Here is a 22276-nt window from a genome sequence, read left to right as displayed (position 1 = left end):
TTTTTCCTTAGATCCTTGGAGTTAACCTAAAGGTGAGGAAAGAAGAAATTGCATCCAGAGTAGACACTGTCCCAGAAGAGGTTAATTGAAGAAAATAACTAAGAAAAACCACAGCCTTTTTTCCACTGACTTAACAGATAGTTTTGGCAATGTGAAGTGCAGAAATGACAATTGTAATAGACACATGCCATGTTTTTAAAAGCTGAGGAGTTAGAGGAGGATATTTCCCAGTTCCAGTGATTCATCCAAAGGATGCTAGAATAAGGAGATGTGTGTGAACAAAGGGAACTCTAAACACATGGGCATATAAAGCATCAAAAAACAGCTGGAACTGTGAGCAGCCACTTTTCTAAGAGTGCTTTGGTCACCTATGACCATCACCCCTGTCCTAGCATAAAGACATGACAGGCAGAGGCAGGTGACTGAGGCTTGCATCTGAGAGGAGCTGTTTATGGATCTGGTTCAGAAGCATCCTTCCCAATCATTCTCTGTCCCCGCAACTGCCATCAGCCCAGCACAGCCGGGCAGGCTCATCCACAGAGTAGCCCTTGGCTTTTCTCCTGGGTTAGAGAAAAGGCAGAGCAAAGATGGGACAGTGACAATGAGAGGACTGGAATTAAGAATGACCATCTCAGGAGAAATGGAGGCTGCTACCAGGAAGGCTGGGTAGGAATAACAGGACCACTGGCCAGGCTACATTTGTGAATTCATTCAACAAACACTTACTGATTGTCTAATATGTGCACAACATTCTGCTAAGGATTTATCACGCCAGGCTGGCTTAAAGAGAGATGTTTCCAGTACCTCTTTTATGAAGACTCACTGCCTCAATGGGGGGAGTAGGTGTGAGCTTTTCCTAATAGAGGGTCACACCACTTACTCCACCGTCATGCAGTCAGAGGCTCCGGGCCCTGCAGGCAATGAAAACAAGAGAAGACTTCGGCCCAGCTGCAGGTCGGGAGCAGTGCCTCAGATATGGTGAGCTTCCAAAGCCAAAGCAGGGACCGAGTTCACGCCGTGTTCAGTGGTAAAACAACCAACGCTTCATTTTCACCACGGATCCCAGGAGGGACGTTTTTAGAACAGAAATTTGAGAACTCTTGGATTATTCACTACAGCTAAGAAAAAAAAAGGAAGCAATGAGAGTAATTTGTAGTATTACAAGAGATTTTCGAGTTCAGAGATCGAAGACAGGGTCTATAAGGTTTCAATATGAGCTAACATGATGCAAGGGTGGTATGTGGTTAGACAGATGAAGGATCCATTTCATCTTCTGATGGAAGAAAGATGCCTGCATCCATTTTCCATTTCTCCAGAAGACCTTATTCTGCCTGTGGTTAAGCAAATGAAGAAAACATCATTCCAAAGCCACAAAATTCATCTTTGCCATGATTGAGCAAAAATGTGCCCATCTGTGACACTGCAGATTCAGGCAGTTAGGAAACAAGTTGATAGACGCTAAAATCTAGCCACTAGTTTCTGGAAGCTATCCTTAAGACTGAGCCTAGGTTACTGGCTCTCCTTGACGTTGTTCATTTGGTCTATTTTTCTTTTCCGTCAAAAACTTTTCACCTGAAAATAAAAATAACAGTGAGCATGACCAAGCTATTGTGCCAGTGTAACTATACCTGCCTGAGGCAATGCTGAGACACAGTGGATGCTCAGAAAGTACCAGTCCAGGATTCCAAGTAGGGAGTCCCTCTGAAAACAGAGGGTATCTCCTTTCTTATCATCATGTGCTATGTTCCAAGCCCCTGCACCCACAAATAGGCTATTTATTTCACTAAATGAAGCAAGGAATCATGGTGAAACCATAAAGCAACAGTGCAAAATAACTTACCAGTATTGTTATTCCATTGCCTTGAATCTTGATTAGGAAAAACTTACTGAGAAATATAGAAATGCTAATTGCCTAACTCTAGCTCATAGTTCACTGGTCATCTGCTCATAGCAGAGGAAAAAGTGTGTGCAAACCAGCCCAAGAACCTCAAATTTAAAGTGCAAAGGAATGATGCTTGGGATAAACAATGACAGGTTTCCAAGCCCTCTTCTGTGTATTTCCAGCGAAATTACTAATGGACATAAACAGAAGGGAAAACCTATGTCAATAGTAGAAACTAGTGAGGGCGTGTCCACTGTCAGAAATGTACAGGAATTTCTAGATACAATGCAGAGGCATGGAGGCCTGAGACCTGCCTTCCCCAACCCCCCACCATCACGATCATCTACCACCACCAATTGGATCCCACACACCTGTAAGAAGTAAGTGGAGGAGACCCTGACAGGATGCCCCTGGCACACTTTTATATGGAGGGCAAGGGCAGGCCAAAGGGTGGATTGTCACCAGAAGCACACCAAGGGACTTCCATTGGAGGGGGCTGCAGCACTGAACTGCACTCCAGGTATCCATGTGGCCAGAGGAGTGGAGTTCCTGGCAGAGATGATCCATCTGCCCAGAGATAAAGTTGCAAGTTGTGAGAATCTAAAACCCAGCTTCTTCATCATTCTCTCCACCTTCATTCCCACAGGTGCTGGATCTCTGATCCATCAATGCAAATTTATATCAAATATAAATGTTTCCTGTTCCTTCCATTTGAACCTGTGATATTCGTGCAGTTACCCCATACCAATTTTATCTCAATTCCTGCCAGCAAGAACACAGCTTTGAACAAGGACAAACAAAACAACCTGTACTAAATGACTTTACATCTACCTGGTCCTCCCCATGCCCTCAGGAAAACATAACGTAACAGTACACATGGTCAGCAGCCTCTTCCTCAAGCCCGTAACCTTCAACACCTACCAACTGAATGGTAAGGTTACCAAGAGTCAATTGGTAGTAAATTTATGCCACTTGTATTTATTATAATCATATAATTCAACTAAATATTATGTTATTTGAGGATGTATGACCACAAAGAGTTATGTTGCTTCAAAAACATGGGTCACATTATTGTAAAGAATCAATAAAGATGAGTTTCTAAGAAAATTGACTATGAGTGCAACTGTTAATGACAAAGAAATATAAAAAATACACAAAGATTTTGCATTCATCATCTCACAAGTGTCTTAGAATTTTGCTCTTGTGTTTAGAAAATGAAATGGTGTGGGCACAGTGACACACACCTACTACTCTGGAAATGACACATCTTTGCTACTCTGGAAGCTGAGGCAAAGAATCACAAGTTAGAGGCCAGATTCAGAAATTTAGCAAGACCTTAAAGTCTCAAAATAAAAAAATAAAATACAAATCAGAAAAGGCTGGGGATGTAGCTCAGTGGTAGAGTGCCCTTGTATTCAATCCCTAGGAGGGAAGGAAACAAGGAAAGAAGGAAGGAAGAAAAGTCAGGAAGAAGGAAAGAAAGAAACTGAAATTGGAAATCATAAGTGATTCATTGTGAGTATCATTTATGAAAGATTATAAGCAGTAGGCCAAAGAAAATACCAGACCCTACACTAAATGATTGGCTGAAAGACTGTTTTATTTTAAAACATATCTATAAAATTTTCTATGATTTCCCACATTAACTAGCTTCTTTTGATTTGATAAGAAACTACTGGTTCTGATCATAAGACTTAAGAAGGCTACTACTGAAGACCAAACCAACAAAGCTATTAAAAGATATTTTTCAACTTTATTGTTGTCTATATTCTTGATAGCTGCCATTCTGACTGGCATGAGATGAAATCTTAGAGTAGTTTTGATTTGTATTTCTCTAATTACTGGAGATGTTGAACATTTTTTCATATATTTGTTGATCAAATGTATATCTTATTCTGAGAAGTGTCTGTTCAGCTCCTTACTCCATTTATTGATTGGGTTGTTTTGAGTTTTTGTTTTGTTTTGTTTTTGGTGTTTTTTGAGTTCTTTATATATCCTGGAGATTAGTGTTCTATCTGATGTGTATGAGGCAAAAATTTGTTCCCAAAATGTAGGCTCTCTGTTCACCTAATTGATTGTTTCTTTTGCTGAGAAGAAGCTTTTTAGTTTGAGTTCATCCCATTTATTAATTCTTGAATTTATTTCTTGCGCTTTAGAAGTCTTGTTAGGGAAGTCAGGGCCTAATCCAACATGATGAAGATTTGGGTCTACTTTTTCCTCTATTAGGCACAGGGTCTCTGGACTATGTTGGCAAGAATGTGGGGAGGGAAAGCACATTTATATATTGCTAGTGGGACTGCAAATTGGTATAACCAATCTGGAAAGAAGTATGGAGATTCCTTAGAAAACTTGGAATGGAACTACCATTTGACGCAATTATCCCACTCCTTAGTCCATACCCAAAGGACTTAAAATCAGCATAGTATAGTAATGCAGCCACATCAACGTTCATAGCAGGTCAATTCACAATAACTAAACTGTGGAAGCAACCTAGATGCCCTTCAATAGATGAATGGATAAAGAAACTGTGGTATACATACACAATGGAATATTATTCAGCATTAAAATAGAATAAAATTATGGCATTTGCAGGTAAATGGATGGGGTTGTAGAATATCATACTAAGTGAAGTAAGCCAATCCCAAAAAACCAAAGGCCAAATGTTCTCTCTGATAAGTAGATGCCAATCCATAACTGGGAGGGGGGAAGCATGGGAAAAACGGAGGAACTTTGAGCAAAGGGGAGGGAGGGTAGGAAGGATGCATGGGGGCAAGAAAGATGGTGGAATGAGATGGACATCATTACCCTAGGTATATACACTACTGCCCATATGGTATGACGCTATCTCATGTACAACCATAGAAATGTAAAGTTGTGCTGCAATTGTGTACAATGAATCAAAATGCATTCTGCTGTCATATATACCTAATTAAAATAAACTAATTTTTAAAAGATATTGTTCAGGGGCTGGGGTTGTGGCTCAGTAGTAGTGTGCTCATCTGGCATGTGTGAGGTACTGGGTTTGATCCTCAGCACCACATAAAAATAAATAAATAAAGTAAAGGTATTGTGTCCATCTACAACTAAAAAAATATAAACAAATAAAGATATTGTTCAAATAGAGGGGAATAATACTTAAAAATAGAAGGAAATACCAGGCTGGGGTAGTAGCTTAGTGGCAGAGCACTTGCCAAACATGTGAGAGGCACTGTGTTTGATTCTCAGCACCATGTATAAATAAAATATAATAAATATCCATCAACAATTTTTAAAAAAGAAGGAAATGCTTCTTTTTGATTTCTTAAAAGGGAAAGAAGACATTTAGAAACTTTTCGAAGTCTAATTTGCCAAATAGTCAGCCCTTGAATGACTAATTCAAATGAATGACCAATTTGCAGTAAAGTTACATGACTGAGGTAAGGTACAGAAAAATTAATCTGTTTGCAAATATCAGGACACATTAAAAGAGGAAAAACTACAACATGAATGTCCCTCAATGGATGATTATATAAACAAAATGTATTTACATACAATGGAATATTATTTGGTCTTTAAAAAGAAGGAAATTCTGACACCTGGTACACAATGCATGAGCCTTAAGGAAATTAAGTAAAATAATCTAAGCACAAAAATACATACAGTATACGTTTCCACTTCTGTGAGATACTTAGAGTAGTCAAATTCATAGAGACAAAATAGAATGGTGGTTTCCAGGGCCTGGGGTAGGAGGGAGAGGAAGAGTTAATGTTTAATGACATGATACTGAGTTTCAGTTTAGGGAGATGAAAAGGTTCCGGATAGGGATGAGGGTAATAGTTTCAGTGCAGTGTGAAAGTATTTAATGCCACTTAACTGTACATATAAAAACAGCTAAAATGATCATGGTTATGCAACACGTGTTTTGCTACAAATATTTTAACTCTGGAAGTCAAAGAGAGCATGACTAGATTGGGTAGTTAGATTTCCCCATACAACCGGAGCCAAGAGACCAGAGAACAGAGTGTATACAGTGTAGCAGAAGCATCCAGAGGTGGGTTAAAATGGTAATCAGTGTGACAGGAAGAGCCATAGCTGCTCTCATGAAAAGTTTAGTCTTGGTACTGATATCGGAATGATTCTAACTAAAAAAAAAAAAAAATTCATATTCATTAATGGAGGAAAAAGAGAAACTGCTTACAGCATGATTCAGGAGACTACTTTATCTAGTATCTTGGTAATAGGAATAAAAAAGGAAGACAATAATTGCTATCATAAGCAACAAAAGGAAGTAAAGAATGATGTATCAATTGAATGAGAAAAGGAGTTAAGCAAAAGAAAACAAAGTTTTCGCCTCAGGGATGGAAAAAAATGATGATAATATTGAAAGAAATGATATGACCAAAAGGAGGAGATGGTTTTTAGGTAAAAATTGATCACTTCCCTTTTTGACATGTTAAGTTGGAGATGACTACAGAAAAATCAAAATGTGGAATTCACTAAGCAACTGAGATGTAAGAAAGTGACAGAAACAAAGTGTAGTTAGAGCAAAGTACCAAAGGTAGGCTGAAGACATCAGCCTCACCACAAGGCAGCTGGGAAATCAGCAGTAGCCTTCAATTACAGCAAGAATTAGTGCAAAAGCAGTGAACAGTATTCATTGAGAAAGACTGTTTACTAACACAGAAACAAGTTGTCAAAAAAGATAATGACATGAGAAAAAGTATTTTTAGCAGTTACAGTATTTTCATATTATTTCCATAAGAACACTACATATATCCTTCTGTCTAAAATTAAGCACCTTTCCATTTTGAGGAAGTATGATGTTGTTCTGATCTCATGGTCAATATCCTAGAATCATAGTTTGACAAAATATTTTTGAAATATTATTTCCTTATATGGACAGTGGAATCAAAAGAAAAAAATTAGGGTTTATGCAATCAAGTTTTCAACCAGTTTTTTCAACCCTACTTTCTTTCTTTCTTTTTCTTTTTTTTTTTTTTTTTTTTGGTGTGTGTGTGTGTGTGTGTGTGTGTGGTACTGAGGATTAAACTCAGGACTTCGTTCATGTTAAGTAAATGCTTTGCCACTGAACTACCTCCCCAGCCCTTTCTATTTTATTTCAAGAAAGGATTTCATTAGATCATGTGGGTTGGCCTCCAACTTGCCATCCTTCTGCCTCAGTCTCCTGAGTACCTGGAATTATAGGTATGCACCACTATACCCAGCTTCAACCCATTTTTCTGAATTGTTCAACCTGAGGTTGTTTGTGAACATATGTATATATCCTATCAATATAATATATGAAAGACTGCAAATACCCTATCCTTTGGTGATATTATCATTCATTAAGTCATTTAACAAACATGTATTGAAAGCTCACCTCAAATCCAGGTACAGAATTAGAGTGCCAGGAACTCAAAGAGGAATGCCCCATATCCTATGTCTTGGAAAAATCTCACAGTCTAGAAGGGAAAAATAGGGGTAGACGAAACATTGTCTCTGATCTAGCACACTAATACTCTTTTATCCAGGTTCTTGGGGTAAGGCCCCGAGGATCGATATTAACCTTCATTTGTAGAAAGACTTAATCATCACAAACTGTTACATCTATTATCCTCTGATACATATATAATAGATACTTCTTACAGTTTTTATTTTGGATATATGGAGAGAGGTGATGGCAGTTAACAAGAAAAGAAAGAATGAACTATCACGCTACCAATTCATTTTGAAGCTCTTCATACTTACAACATGTCAAAATTATATCTTGATTAAGCCAAATCAACAACAGTCCCCGTCTCCCTGGCTGAATTTCTGTAGCTTTTATCACATTCTTCAATCTCGCATGTTAAAAAGAAAGACTGATTCATTCTATGAACTAATTATTTCACAAATGCATCCTTCCCCCTTGACCCCCACATCATGTGAATTCCTCAAAGATAAGAATTACATCTTACTCTTCTTTTGAGACCCTTCTATGAGCTTAGAGTGGGTCTTAGTAGTATTGCTTACTCTAATTAAAATAAATTAAGTATATGCCTTGAAATACTGTGTCAGTTGTGCTGTATTGTAGAACGTTGCCAAATTAGTAATTAAACATGCCATCCTTGGTTTCTGTCAAACGATTTCTTTACTTTTTGTTGTGTTTTAATATTCAAATTGCTACTTCTCTTTCTCACAGCCAGTTCCTACAACTTTGGAATTTACAGTATTTTCATATTTCCATAATGACACCTGCTGGTAGGAGAAGAATGGATGAACTGCAGGAATTTTATTCAACTAGCTATAGCCAGCCACAGTCCGAAACAACTAATGTTCCGGAATATATGAAGAGTAAATCTCCATGTCTCCAAATACCTAAGCACTAAAAATTTCACAGAATAAGACAGGTGTTATTTCAATACTATTTTCAAGCCAGAATTAAAATCCATCCCTACAATCTTTGTCCATAGACAAAATGACAATTAAAGGTAGTTATTGTTAAGAACTTGAAAATCATCAATTCATTCCATTAACTATTTTACTCCACTTGTAAATTGGCATTTAAAATGCAGCTATTTAAGAGATTATCATTCTCTTAAACTTTTTCTGTTCTTGTATATACTTAATTGCTAGATCAAGATTTAAGAGGCCCAGAAGGCAATGAATAGGACATTTGTCTCAGTGGCAACCTGCAGGCCATCTTGTCCCTGGTGAGTAATCATAAAGAAGTCACAAGGCAAGTCATTCTGAAACAATGCTGGAAGCTTCACAGTAACCCTGTGTCCCCTGCAATACCTAAATTAAAGGTGTGGCAGCTAGCTTCATCCCCAGGACACTGGAAGCTTCAAGATGGACAAGATCATGCCTGCCTTACATCCTAAGTGCTCAACACACCCGGCTGGTATGCCCCAGGCATTGATGGATATGTTCAAACAAACAAGTTGGGGGTGGGGTGGCTGTGTGCACACGCGAACACATGGAAACCAAACAGACTTGCCCCTGGGTAAACCTTGTCTAGACATCAAGCTGTTAACCATCAAGCAGGTTCACTTTGACAACACCTGAGTGAGTTTATTTAAACTCAATAGTTTAGAAAGCCAGAAAATTAACTAAGACAACCTCAAATAAAATATGGATAAAATATATGCAAACAGGCTTCTTAAACAGTTAATAGGTAAATGTACAACTCAATGTGACACATATTACAGACTTTTTCTTATTTAACCAACAATTGTTCTTCATTAAAAATCAGTCATCTGGGCTTGGAGAGGTGGCTCATTGGTAGAGCACTTGCCTAGCACATGTGAGGTAGTGGGTTCAATCCTCAGCACCACATAAAAATAAATGAATAAAATAAAGGTATTGTGTCCATTTACAACTAAAAAATATTAAAAAAAAAAAAACAGTCATCTGTGCCACCAAGAGGAGACAGAGGTAACCTCAGAACAATTTTTGTTTCTGTCTGCAGGTTAGAATACACACTGGCCTTCACTCAGCTAACAGTCTCCTAGTGCTCTACAAGTATGCTAACTTCTTCAACTTCCCTGGACTTGCAGCAATTTGGTTTCTTTCACACAGAAAAGGAATAGCCTACAGGCAAAGTATGTAGACTGTTCCTGATTCTCCATTTCAAAAGAGTTCCCTTCCTCCAAAACAGCAGGGAAAGAAACATGATTATTATGGATATTAATCGAAAGCTGCAATTTGTTTTCAATAAGAAAAAACCTTTGGGCACTTTAAAAGGTTTTCTTTTTATTCCTGCTGAATGTAGATAATAAAATAAATCAATTCAATAAATATGACAAGCAACTACTATGTACTAGCCCTGGTGGGCACAAAAGAAGCAGTCTTGGGTCCTTCCCTCAAAGAGCTCATCACATGAAGTAGTCTGTTCTGCTTAGTCAGAGGTCTAAGTCAGTACTGAGCCAGCTTGGTGTTCCCAGTGCCTAGCCCTGCCCCACAGAGGGGATTTAGGTGTGCATGTGGCTGAGGCACACACATATTGGAAAGAATGTACTGTTCCAGAGTACATGGCTCATTAGGACACCCCATTGGGACACTAGGTAAACCCTAGTTCCCAGAGCCCTTACAGTTCATGGAAATATAGCACCTGGCCTAGGACTTTGCTCTTTAATACATTTGATTGAGAGATGAAGCTGTGTAGAAAAACTGTAGTGATTCAGACTAATGTAATCCTTGCACCGTATCAAATGAACTTGAGGGGGAGATTTAAATATTTTTGGCCCAGTACTCTTCATAGCTAATGGAAGTACTTCATTCTTTGCTTTATACCCACAGAATATACCATGGTGATTCACTTTATCTAGGGCTTACTAAACACAAGAATTACAGGGGAAACCCCAACTTTCTTCCTAACACCCTTAGAAAAAAATTCACTTTTTAATATTTATATTTTAGTTATAGGTGGACACAATGTCTCTATTTTACTTTATGGCCCAGGGCCTCACACATGCTAGGCGAGTGCCATACCTCTGAGCCACAACCCCAGCCCTAACAAAATTCATTTTGAAAAGGCAAAATATTTCCTCATGTTGGTCCCTGACCTAAGATAAGCTTGTAAGACACTAGTTAAAAAAAAAAAAAAACTACAAGTAAATAGCAGAAATATCAGTAAAGGGAAGGAACCAGCCAAGGGGAAGGAGAAGTACTGGGGACCGAATTAGAACAAATTATATTCCATGCTTTTACATTTATGTCAAAATAAGTTCTAAGCCAGGCACAGTGGTTTATGAAGTTCAGGATGCTAATGCATCCTGAGTTCAATCCCTGGAACCACCACCCCAAACTCTACTGTCATGTATAACTGAAAAGAACCAATAAAAAAAAAAAAAGATCATTTGTGAACCATCAAAGAGAGAGGTCAAGGATAAAAGGGAAGTAATATTTATTGAGTGCCTATCATATACCAAGCACCATGCTACATGCTCCCTTAATAGTGAAAGATTATCGTCCAAACTTTACAGTTGAGGAAACTGAAGTTCAGAGAGGTTAAGAAACACACTCAACTCAGAAGTGGCAGAACCACGTCTCCTCCCCCCCATTATAGCATGCAGATCTTCACTATGCAAGTCCTATGACTGCTGCCACTGAGTATGACCACATGAGAGTGAGGTATGGAACAAGGCAGATCCAGGTTTTATGGGGCCCAAATTTATACAAATTTTGTGTCCCTCTTTTTTTTTTTATTTTTTAGAGAGAGAGAGAAATTTTAATATTTATTGTTTAGTTCTCGGCGGACACAACATCTTTGTTTGTATGTGGTGCTGAGGATCGAACCCGCGCCGCACGCATGCCAGGCGAGCGCGCTACCGCTTGAGCCACATCTCCAGCCCTTTTGTGTCCCTCTGTAAGGAAAAAAAAAAATACAAAACTAGATATAAAAGTGAAGATTTAATGAGAATAAATACAGAAATTATGTGTTACAATTTTTTAATGTTGACAAATATCACAAATTTTCTTTCAATTTACATAAGTGATATGTCCTTCCTTTCATATCTGAATTTAGATATGAACAATAATTCTGGAAAAAAAATGTAAAATGAACAGGAAATTAAGCTATACACAAGTCTCTGTGTTCCTACACTGTGTGGAGCTACGTGACTGGATGGTGAAATTCCTCTTAGGCTGTATACTGTGACTTATTAATGAAGACATGTGAGGGTTGGTCAGGGAACACTTGTTTCTTGGGGCATTTCTCTTGTATTGGCAGGTGTGCAAGTCCTTTCCTCTAAAACAGGGACTTGGTACAATAGATTCACTAAGATGAGATCCAGGATAGGGTGTTGAAAGCATGCATCTTTTCACACAGACATTCTTGTTGGGTTGCCTTCAGAAATTCTGAAAAAAAAAATCTATTCTATGCTATTTTCATAAAGAAAGAAAAAATAATAAGTTTATAATTATATATTTGGCATTATGGAGCATAATCCAGACCAGGAGGGAATGGACTAGGCTAGGCAACAATTCTTCTGCTCACAGTTTTATGAATTTTCTACAGTTGAGCTTCTCAGATTTGGCTTCCAACCTCATTTTTCTTCTCTACTCCTATGATTCCAGTGGTAAGCACCATAGGACTGGTTCATATCCTTAGAAGCTCTGGCCCTTATCTTTGCTTCCCCATAGGTAAGTCATCCAGTGAATGACAGGACTATTCCTAGAAGACATTCTGTGTCTGTGTCTGTGTGTGTGTGTGGGTGTTTTATTTTATATTTTTTATGTTCTTTTTGGATATACATGACAGTAGAGTATATTTTGACATGTTATACATAGATGGAGTATAACTTATTCTAATTAGATCCTTCTTGTGGTTGAACATGATGTGGGGTTTCACTGGCCATGTATTCATTAGGTAGGAAAGTTATATCTGATTCATTCTACTGTTATTTCTAGAAGATATTCCTTACTCAGATGGCTACAAAGTGACAGCAAATGACATTAAAATATCTCATTAAACTACATGCATTTCCAATTCAGCTTCCCCTAGCCAGATCCAAAACATGCCCATCACTCAGACGAAAAGTGAAATGAGGTCAACTATGATGATGAGGAAGTCAGAGTGGAAAGAGAAGGAGATCTGGAGGGACTGCATTTAAAACATCTCACTTTTGCAATATTTAGAAACACATGACTATGTGAACATACCACCAGCACCCCTTATAGAGCATTCATGAGATGACCTGAGATTGACAGCTGCTATGGAACAGATCATATTATGGGGAAAAAAGAGAAGAGAAGCAATCCAAGTGCCAAGAGGTTATTTGACGAATCTACTATTAAGGTCTCTGGATGTCCCTATATATCAAACAAGTCTTGGTTCAAAACAAGCACTGTATAAAGAAGAGTGAAGTTCTGACAATCACCTCTACTTCAATAAAATTAATGAACTATACTGCCCAGCATACACGAGATCCTGGGTTTGATCCCCAGCACCAAAAAAAAAGAAGAAGAAAAAGAAAGAAAACCACTTCAGAGACTAATACAGCACAGTTCAATAATTAGGATCAGCCAGTCTTTGTTTTTTTTTTCTCCTCATATCTCATACACATGCTTATAATGAGTCATTTTGTAGAAAAACTCACAGCAGTACTGTTGTTCCATGCTTTATTTTTAAGAGCCTAACATAGAATGGAAGGTTACTGTTGTCCACCCGCCCCTCCCTTGTCAATTCATCAAAGCTTCAACATCTAGTTTCAAGAAGGCAAATTGGTTTTCATCAAGGACTAAAAAAATAAATATGATCCCTCACAAAAAGACAGTGTGAGGTCCTTTTATTCTATTGGATATTGCCAGTAGAGCTGATCCTTCAAAGGGAAATATCCATTAACTTCAGCACCAAAGGACACACAAAATTGACCCCACAGGATTTTAGGCCTTCATTTCTATGCCTTTTATAAATAAGTGCCCATTTCTCCTCCTGTTGCTACCTGAATTAAGAGGGATGGGCCAGGAGTTTGCAAATGCCTCTTTCCAGACACAGATACTATACCCTGCAAACAAATCCCACAATTATGCAGCCCCCCCAAAGAAGCTCCATCCCAACACTTAGCCCTCAATGCAGACTGCAGGCTTTTCTAAGAACTGTGAGGTTGAAAACAAGCAAAAACTCTGTGTCATGCTTGCTTGGGACTCAAAATCAAAATTATTTCACAAATTACTTTGCCATAAGGTTGGTTCACAAAAGAAAGGAAAAGTAACCAAAATTTCATTCCTAGCTACCACGTGTCAGGAACTTTCCTATATGTTTCATGCACACCCTTTTGAGTTAAGTACTATTATTTATATTTTATAGATCAGGAAACTGAGACTCAGAGAGTTTAAGACATGTTCCCTGAGAGCCTGTAGCTGTGCATGGGCAGGGTTGGTATTCACACAGAAGGTGTGACTGTGTGAAGCAGAACCACAGTGTAAAGTAGGAAGAACATGAGCTTTGGGTCTAGCTCCTGGCTCTACACATGACAGACCCATGACCAAGCAGCTATGCCCCTTCCCTCCTCATTAAAAAAGGAGACACACAGCACCCACCTCCAAGGTGTTGCAACCATTAAAGATTCATAGAAATAAAAAGTCAGCACTTAAGAAATGCTCAACAATTTTCATTGCTTTCCCTTCCTTTCAAGCTCCCTAGAGGCAGAGGCTACCTCTTTTTCCTTATCTTGCACATGCCTAATCCTAAGCAAATATCTGTAGAAATGAACTCTGCCATGTCCAGTGCTTCTTGGTGACAGTTGACATGATGTTTGCCAAAGCAATCCTGGCATCCATATGTCTAAAATATTAAAGTTCTCCTTTCAACATATTGATTGGATAAAATACCCCATACAATGATGCAAATAATGTAGGAAAGCTTTTTACAACTTACTAAACCATCAGTTCCCACATCTTTATTTAATAACATATTTAAGCAAGCATAATATAAAGAAATAATCATCAAGTTATTAAACAAACACACTGAGCAGTACTGTGCCCCTACAAGAGGCAAGAATGGCCAGGGGACAAGGAATACATCTGACTCAATAAGGTGATCCAATAAAGCCTGACTTTTGGAGTTCCAGATCAGCTGCTAAGACACTAACCCAAGCATGTGAATGCTGAAGCCAGCCCCCCAGTGTTTAACAGAAGCAATACTAATAAGAGAAATAGGGTTTGGCCTAGGAATAAATGTTTGGGCAAGAATGTTCTGCTTCTCTCCATATCCACATAAATCACCCTAGTCTAAGCCATCATTATTTGTAGACTAGAATTCTGCTGGCTTCCCTGGTTGATCTCCTGCCCCTGCCCTGGACCCCCTCATCCATTCTTACACTGCAACCTGAGAGAGCTTTCGAAAACACCAGACCATGTTGGTCTCCTGGCCTCCCACGGTTCTTAAAATCAAAACCAAATTTCTTTATACAACGTATAAATGTACCAGAACATCACACTATACCCCATAAAGGTGAAGGACTCTTGTCCATCAATTTAAATGTTTAAAAAATAAATATTTTTTTCCTTATGGTCTGGAAAGCCTAATGGAATCTGACCACTGTTTACCTCTTTTAATCAGTGAATGAATGAACAAATGAATAAATGAGAGACAGCAATGTACCCCCTATCTAGTAGGAAGCCTAGATCATCTGCTATCACTCTCATTTAACCTTTACTGAACATCTTCAGCACACAGAGCTGTGTACAGAACACAAAGAAAATTCAACCCCTGCATTTCAAGAGCTATGTTCCAGGATTTTCCAAACATAGGAAAAAGAGAAGGGTCTTGCTTGGCAACACATATTCTGCTATCATTTTACTTCTTCAGATTTCAACAGAGTCACTAGTGTGCAGAGAGCCCATTAGACACACCTATGAGAAAAAAGCTAGAAATGCTAAGAAAACATAGATATGTTGCTAGAAGGAAGGGAAAGAGGCAGTTTAAAAAATTAAAATAAATAAGGAATGAGGCAGAAAGGTCAGAGAAGAGAAGAAACAGTGAGGAGGAGAGAAAGAATACATATGTTGCTCTCCGTCTCTCTTCACCTGGGACAGCCATTTGACTGGAACTCATCTGAAAAGAAAAGTAAGCAAGGTGAGCCTTTGGGTCTTGGACAGACCACAACTACATAGGATTAGACTCTAGTAGCAAGAAGAGTACTTATGTACATGAGGCTTTGGGGGTGGCTGGACAAACAGAAGGTTCGGTGGATGATATTCCAACATGACTATTTCATTCACCTCCACTTCTGAAAATAATTTCCCCATTAATCTCCAAACTTCCATAAACACTTATTATACAAAAGCAACAGTATATAAGTAAGAAAGTAAGAGATGAGGAAGCCTTCCTCCATTCTCCCTATCCTCTTTTTCAACAGGTTTTGGGAATTATTCACCTCTAAAGTAAGAGCAGCAGAATGTAAGATTCAGTCTTTAAATAACCCCATTGCTCCTTCGTTTTCTGAACTATTAAAGCACTTAAGTTTCGCATACTATCTTTTTTTTTTTTAATTATTTACCTGGTTCAAGAGTGCTCCATCTCTCCTGCTGAATTATTAATTTCTTGAAGCTAGAAACCACATAGAGTCATCCCTTGAGTGGGGGATTGGTTCCAGGACCCCCCCTCCATATCAAAATCCTCAGATGTTCAAGTCCCATATATAAAATGCTGTATTATTTGGATATAATGCACATACATTCTGGCATGTACTTTAAATTATCTCTAGTTTACTTAAAATAGCTGAAACAATGTAAATGCCACATAAACAGTTGTTATAGCATATTGTCATGGAATAGTAACAAGGAACAAAGTCTTCAATTTTTCTTTTCAAATATTTACATTTCTCAGTTGACTGAATCCATGGGGGCAGAGCTCACAGAAATGCAGGACTGAGTATGTTTCTTGTTTTATTTGTATCCCCCAAAGTGATCAGCCCAGTATCAGAAACATAGCAAGCAATCAAGGAAAATTCACTACTCTAAATATGATCCAGTGCTTTATTGCATTGTCAATTTATTTATTTTTATTTTTAAATCTATCTTTATTGGGCTGAGCTATAGCTTAGTGCTAGAGGCCCTGAGTTCAATCCCTAGCACTGAAAAAAAAAATTATCTTAATTGATCCTCTTCTCAAGGACATAAGAAAAACTGAGAACAAATCAGAGCTAAGATGTCAACAGCAATTTCAATAAATCAATCCACTCTACTTTCTCATCTGGGTAGCTGATCTACATATCAAAAACCAAGGATCCTAATACCCTATGTTGTGATAATAATAGTTTATCCCGTTACCATGTAAACACTAAGGAGCTAGAACATCAATAGACGTGCTGGAAATACTGATCTAATTCTAAAAATATCACTTCCTTTTCTCTTTAAGAAGCAATTTTCCAGGTTAATACAAATATGCAAGGAAAAATACTGAAACTCATCAAGGCTGTCTGGAACTCTTGTGGATTCATTAGCTGGATGTCCCAAGTTTTTTTCATACATATGAGAACTGGACTGAGCAGTCACTTCTGTTGCTGACTTTCTAAATCCTCAAAAATGTAGCAATGGCCACTCCTTTTTCTTGGACTCATGACAAGAATCAGAAGGGAATTCTTCTGATTCAAGTCCAGGTCTGGACTTGGCCTCAGAACTTCTCTTGATCACTGAGTATGATGGCACATGCCTGTAATCCTAGTTACTCAGGAGGATGAGACAAGAGGATCACAAGTTCAAGGCCAGCCTCAGCAACTTAGTAAGAGACCCTGTCTCAAAATAAAAAATAAAATGTAGCTCAGTGGAACAGTATCCCTGGGCTTAATTCCTACTTTAAAAAAAAAAAAAAAAACTTCTCTTGATCTCCCAGGTACCTTAAGAAACCTCCAGCAAACAGAGTGGATATGTGGATATACAGCTTTTTCCCATACTCAGCTAGGGCTTTCTGATTCCCTATGAAAAGCTACTGTGAAAATCAAACTCCAACTCAAAATCAGGCTGTAAAACAGGACACATTCATACAACTTCAGTGATCCTTAAACCCTCCTTACATTAATTATCCCAATTATCTATCATCTCCATCCCCAACAAAGCCATCATTCTAGGATATTTATGCCCAGTTAAGCTGCCAAAGGTTTATGCTGAGTGCCCACCTTGGTCTATATTCCACAGATGTTGATGTACTCTGAGGACCATTCTTTCTCCAACCTGCTTCTCTGTTAACACCTGTATGTATACTGCCTTATTCCTTCAGGACTCTTCTTTCTCAGTTATACAGATGACCACTTAATTAGCCTGACAAACACCTAAACTAATGTGCTAATGCTCCATAGGCAAATATGTGCATTCGAACATTAGAGACAATGCTTTCTATTAGTGCCAGAATGACACAAATGGGGGAATGTTAATTGGCTAGAAGAGATTGGGGATCCAGATAGAAATTGTTGCCAATCCTACCTCCTTACTTTTCTGAGTGTTTACTCCACAGTTCTTCCTGAACCAGTCATTCCCTGGGCCTTTTCTAGATCCCTTTCAGCAAGCCAATTTAACCACCATATACAAACATGAAACACCTAAAACTTTCTAAGGAAAACTAAGCTAGTTGAAGTACCTGATTTTTATAGGCCTATAGGCATATGTTAACTGGAAAAGTTTGCTAGGAACCCCCTTGCATGCACGTGAGCGCACGTGCGCGCGCGTACACACACACACACACACACACACACACACACACACACTCCTTTCTCTGCAATTATTAACCTGGTACCTTCCAGAAGCTGAATAAATTAGGTATCCAATACCACTTACAGTGGGCGGCTTAACATTTTCACCAGATCTGAATAGACCCAGACAACAAGGAGTGGGTAGAGATGAGTGTGTACTTTCATTTCTTTCGTGAGCATACTCTCTATGGACTCTTTTTTTTTTTTTAACTACACACACATACAAAAAAAAAAAAAAACAACTTTAACTGCATGAGTACTTTTTGTTTTGTGGTATATTATTATTCACTTTCAATAATGCAACTCAAAATGACTTATAGGATTACAAGAGTACAGTATAAAATTTCTAATACAATTCATGGCCCTTAAGTAAAAACATGAGCCCCATCGACTGCAGTTATCCTGTACAATGGCAGAAAACTGTCAAGCTTGATTATTTGAAAATGCAAGAAAACTGCTTAGACAAGCTCCAAACCAAACTTTCCCTTGCTCATACAATAGGGGATGCTTAAGATCAAGACTATAATAATAATATTAAATCAGTTTTATGATTAGGAAACATACTTTTTAAGTTAGTTCTGCATAAGGTTCTCTGAGTTAGTACCTAATAATTGTTATTTCTAGGAGGCAGATCACAGAAGCTACTTGCCAATCAAAATCTGCACACTCCAGGTGAAGTTAGAGAAAAACTCTTGGTGCAAGTTTACTCCTGAGAAATTATTTGAAATGCAAAATACTCTACATACAACACCCCTGTTTTATTAAATGCAATCCAGTTCTTCAGAAACTGTTCAATTGAGGTTTTAGAAAACTATTAGATTAACATTGAGAATATGGTAAGTGCCCAAAGAAAAATTCTATGAATGAATAAATAAGTGAAGACTCTGATATCATAAGGATCTCCAATGTAGAAAATTTACATGTAGAATCATATTCACTTTCCTTAAAATTCTATTACTACTCTTCTTATTATTATTCACTCTCCTTAAGACTATTTCTCTTTTTGAAATGTTTTGTTTTCCAAGCAATGAGTTAAACAATAGTTAAGCATCTGCACATCTATTCCATTTAGATATGACATACATTTATCCCAGTTCATAAATTACAAAAATTATCCTGCCAGCATAAGTCATTAGAAGATGACAATAAAAACTCATGAGTGTCGTGTTTTAGTTTATCCCTCATTCCAATTCCTAACCCAACCAAGTTTAATGACAGAAATTTCCCTCAGTTGTTGCATCAAACACTTTGTTTCTCAAATACAATTGATTTGACCAGTATCATTGTGGTTTGGAAATGTTTTCCTTCCCTTGGTCTCTGCCATGGTCTTCTCTAAATATAGTTCAATTAGATGCCGTCTCACTTTTTCACAAGTAGCCTGTTTTTGTAAAAGTTTGGAAAAACTTTGAAAAAGAACTATAAAACGTTTTCACTGTCAATAGAAAAAAAAAATGGATTGCTTAAGCCAGACACAGCTCCCCGTAGAGCTAACCTTTTGATCCTGGAATCCTTTCATGCACTTAAGTCTTCACCAGAGTCAATGGAGTGTTGTGTATGCAAGGGCCGCAGGATCAAGTTCAGTCTCTTCTTTAGTACTCTGTAGCCAAGTGGGGTAGCCAGCTGAATCTGGTTTAGTTAAAAAAAAAAAAAAAAAAGAATCTTTCCTGATGCTTTGAAGTTTTGGGGCAGTGTAATAATATCAGGATTTGTAAGAGGTTATTTTGCATAATCCTTAATAAGATATTCTTATGGCTTCAAAAAGTAGAATAAGAGAAGCAAGAACCTCCAGCACTCATACGTAGAATTTTTTTTTTCAAGTTGTGTATCGAAATGACTCAAAATGCATTTGAGGAAAATGCATAATCATCAGACTGTCCAACTGTGTATCCAGGCAGGAATGTACCTTAAACTATTCGTGATAGCTTCATGGCTTCCCCCCACCACCACCATTTGTAAAAGAAAGAAAAATAATATAATATCCCTCCAAACAGTCTCCACAAAAAGTAAAATGGTGATTGTCAGGGGCTGGGGGCTGAGGGAGGCAGAGTTAGTATTTAAAGGGTACAGTTTCAGTTTTACACGATAAAAACAGCAACAGTTGCACAATAATGTGAATACACTAATGTCATTGGACAAACTGTGTATTTAAAACTAGTCTAAATGGTAAATTTTGTTAGGCATACTTTGCTATAATTTTAAAAATATAAAAAAGCATTTTTTAAAAAAATCTTCAAAGATTTAACCATTTAGAATCAGGAAAATTAGAAGTCTATTAACTGGAAAATTCCTACATGGTTTGCATTTACTTGCTCATTTTTTTCCATCTAAATGAGTACTAAATGCTCTGATGAAAACAAAAAGGCTGTCTGGAGGATCCTACTAGTGTGTGGATTAAGTATCCCTGTGACTAATCCAACTACTTGAATAGAAACAAGGCACTCTTTCCTTTAGAACCCTTATCACCCTGACCAGCAAGTGCTCGCTAAGGGGGACTCTTTTCCAGGCAAGGCCAAAGGCTGACCAAGGTGCTTCTGCACTCTGAGGTGGAATGGGGCCTAGAGAAGAGAGAAGTATAGTAGTATGACACAGAAGTCACAAAACCTCTCTGCTGGAAGTCGGGTCACTTTATTATTACCAAGAAACTGAGTTTTGTTTCCTGGCATTTTGACTTGGGCTTTCAGAATTTAAACTAGCACTGCTGGACACAACCTACACTTTTTTTATGTGCCGGGCATCTACTGCTTTAAAAAATAAGTGGGGAAGGGTACTGATACTCAGCCTTGTTTGTAATATACAGATGCAAGTTCAATCAATAAACTATTTTTCTATCAGAATGGCAAATTCCAAAAAACAGTGTTGGAGAGAACATGTCGAAATATACACCTTTGTGTATCGTTGATGACAGTGTACATTTGTATGACTTGGGCATAAGTTCAGCAACTTGGCAAATTTATCACTACCCAACTGTTACATATTACTAACTTTTGAGGAAAGTTTTAGGAAGTTTTTCTTAAACGGATCATTGTATATGTGAACACAGATACAAACAGATATTCGTTGCAGTGTGATTTATAATAGTGAAAAATCAGAAATCAACCATATCCACTAATAGGAGATTGGTTAAATATATCATTGCTCATTCATCCAAGAATTATTGGTTGAAGACCTACTGAGCCCTAGACGGTATTTTATATACAATGTACATAATGTATCCATTAAAATAATGATGTAGATCTATAGTCATTAGTATGGAAAAGGTTTATAAAATGGTTTCTAAGTATTATCTTACTTATATAAAATTGTGTATATATTTACTTATATATTCATATACTTATATGTGAATATGTATGCATTGAGAGACATCTGTAAGAATGATCACCAATGTTATCATATTACCAGCGGTTGGTTATTCTCTAGGATTTTTCTATCATTGCTGCTAATCCTTCTACTTTCCCTAGCTTGAATATTTTATAATGAACTATATCATTTTCATAATCTAAAAATATTGGGGGTATCTTTATTTTGAAGAAAAAAAAGAACCCTTGGTACAATGTAATCATATTAATATGCAGAAGAAAATACCAGACGGCCACAGAATTCCAGAAATCCAGCTGCAGTTCTAAGAAGTAAGACGCAAAAGCAGATGTTTGCCCACAAGGATGAGGTAAATGCGGATGAAGCACAACGGTTCCATAGAACTCAAGTGCACAATGCAGCTGAATGTACTCTACTAAACTGGAAATACAGGCCAGCAAAGTCCCCAAAGACTGCAAAGGCTAAAACCCAATAACAATAAACATATCATATACAGGGCTTTTATATAACTTGGCTGTCATTTGCGTTTAATAGTTTAACAGTCTGTAATGTTGCTTTTTAACTCTATACATCATTCCCTTTTCCTTTAAAAATAATTTCACCTCCCTATTCTCTTAATCCTGCAAGAGTTTTCAGTCTGAGCAGGTGGGAAGCTATATCTTAGCTTAAAGTCTAAAATACACTTGGCTTTACCTGATTTATGATTATTTTTAGCCAAAGTATCAATCACATATCTATAGTATTATAATCTACAGATATTTCCTTATTTTGCCACTATAAGGAGAATCAACAAGAAGTACAACGTAAAACAGAGAAACCATAACACAGAGTAATAAACCAGAATTCATGGGAGAAACGCTCATGAATTTGATGAATGCTAATACTTGAATAGCTGGCTCAACATGAACAATAGGACAGAAACACACAA

The 22276-nt window shown here is 37.6% G+C and overlaps 1 long non-coding RNA gene across 2 annotated transcripts in view; it reads right to left on the bottom strand.

Moving 5' to 3' along the window:
• Positions 1 to 22276, bottom strand: part of LOC139705381 (uncharacterized) — a 63715-nt gene that overhangs the window by 23357 nt on the left and 18082 nt on the right. For both annotated transcript variants that reach the window (XR_011707251.1, XR_011707250.1), the window contains exon 2: positions 19526 to 19659. This is a non-coding gene — a long non-coding RNA (uncharacterized lncRNA). The remainder of the gene's footprint in view (positions 1 to 19525; positions 19660 to 22276) is intronic.

The sequence above is a fragment of the Marmota flaviventris genome, chromosome 4 (genome assembly GCF_047511675.1).
Source record: "Marmota flaviventris isolate mMarFla1 chromosome 4, mMarFla1.hap1, whole genome shotgun sequence".
In the NCBI taxonomy this organism is placed as follows: domain Eukaryota; kingdom Metazoa; phylum Chordata; class Mammalia; order Rodentia; family Sciuridae; genus Marmota; species Marmota flaviventris.
This window is presented reverse-complemented; position numbering and strand designations above follow the sequence as displayed.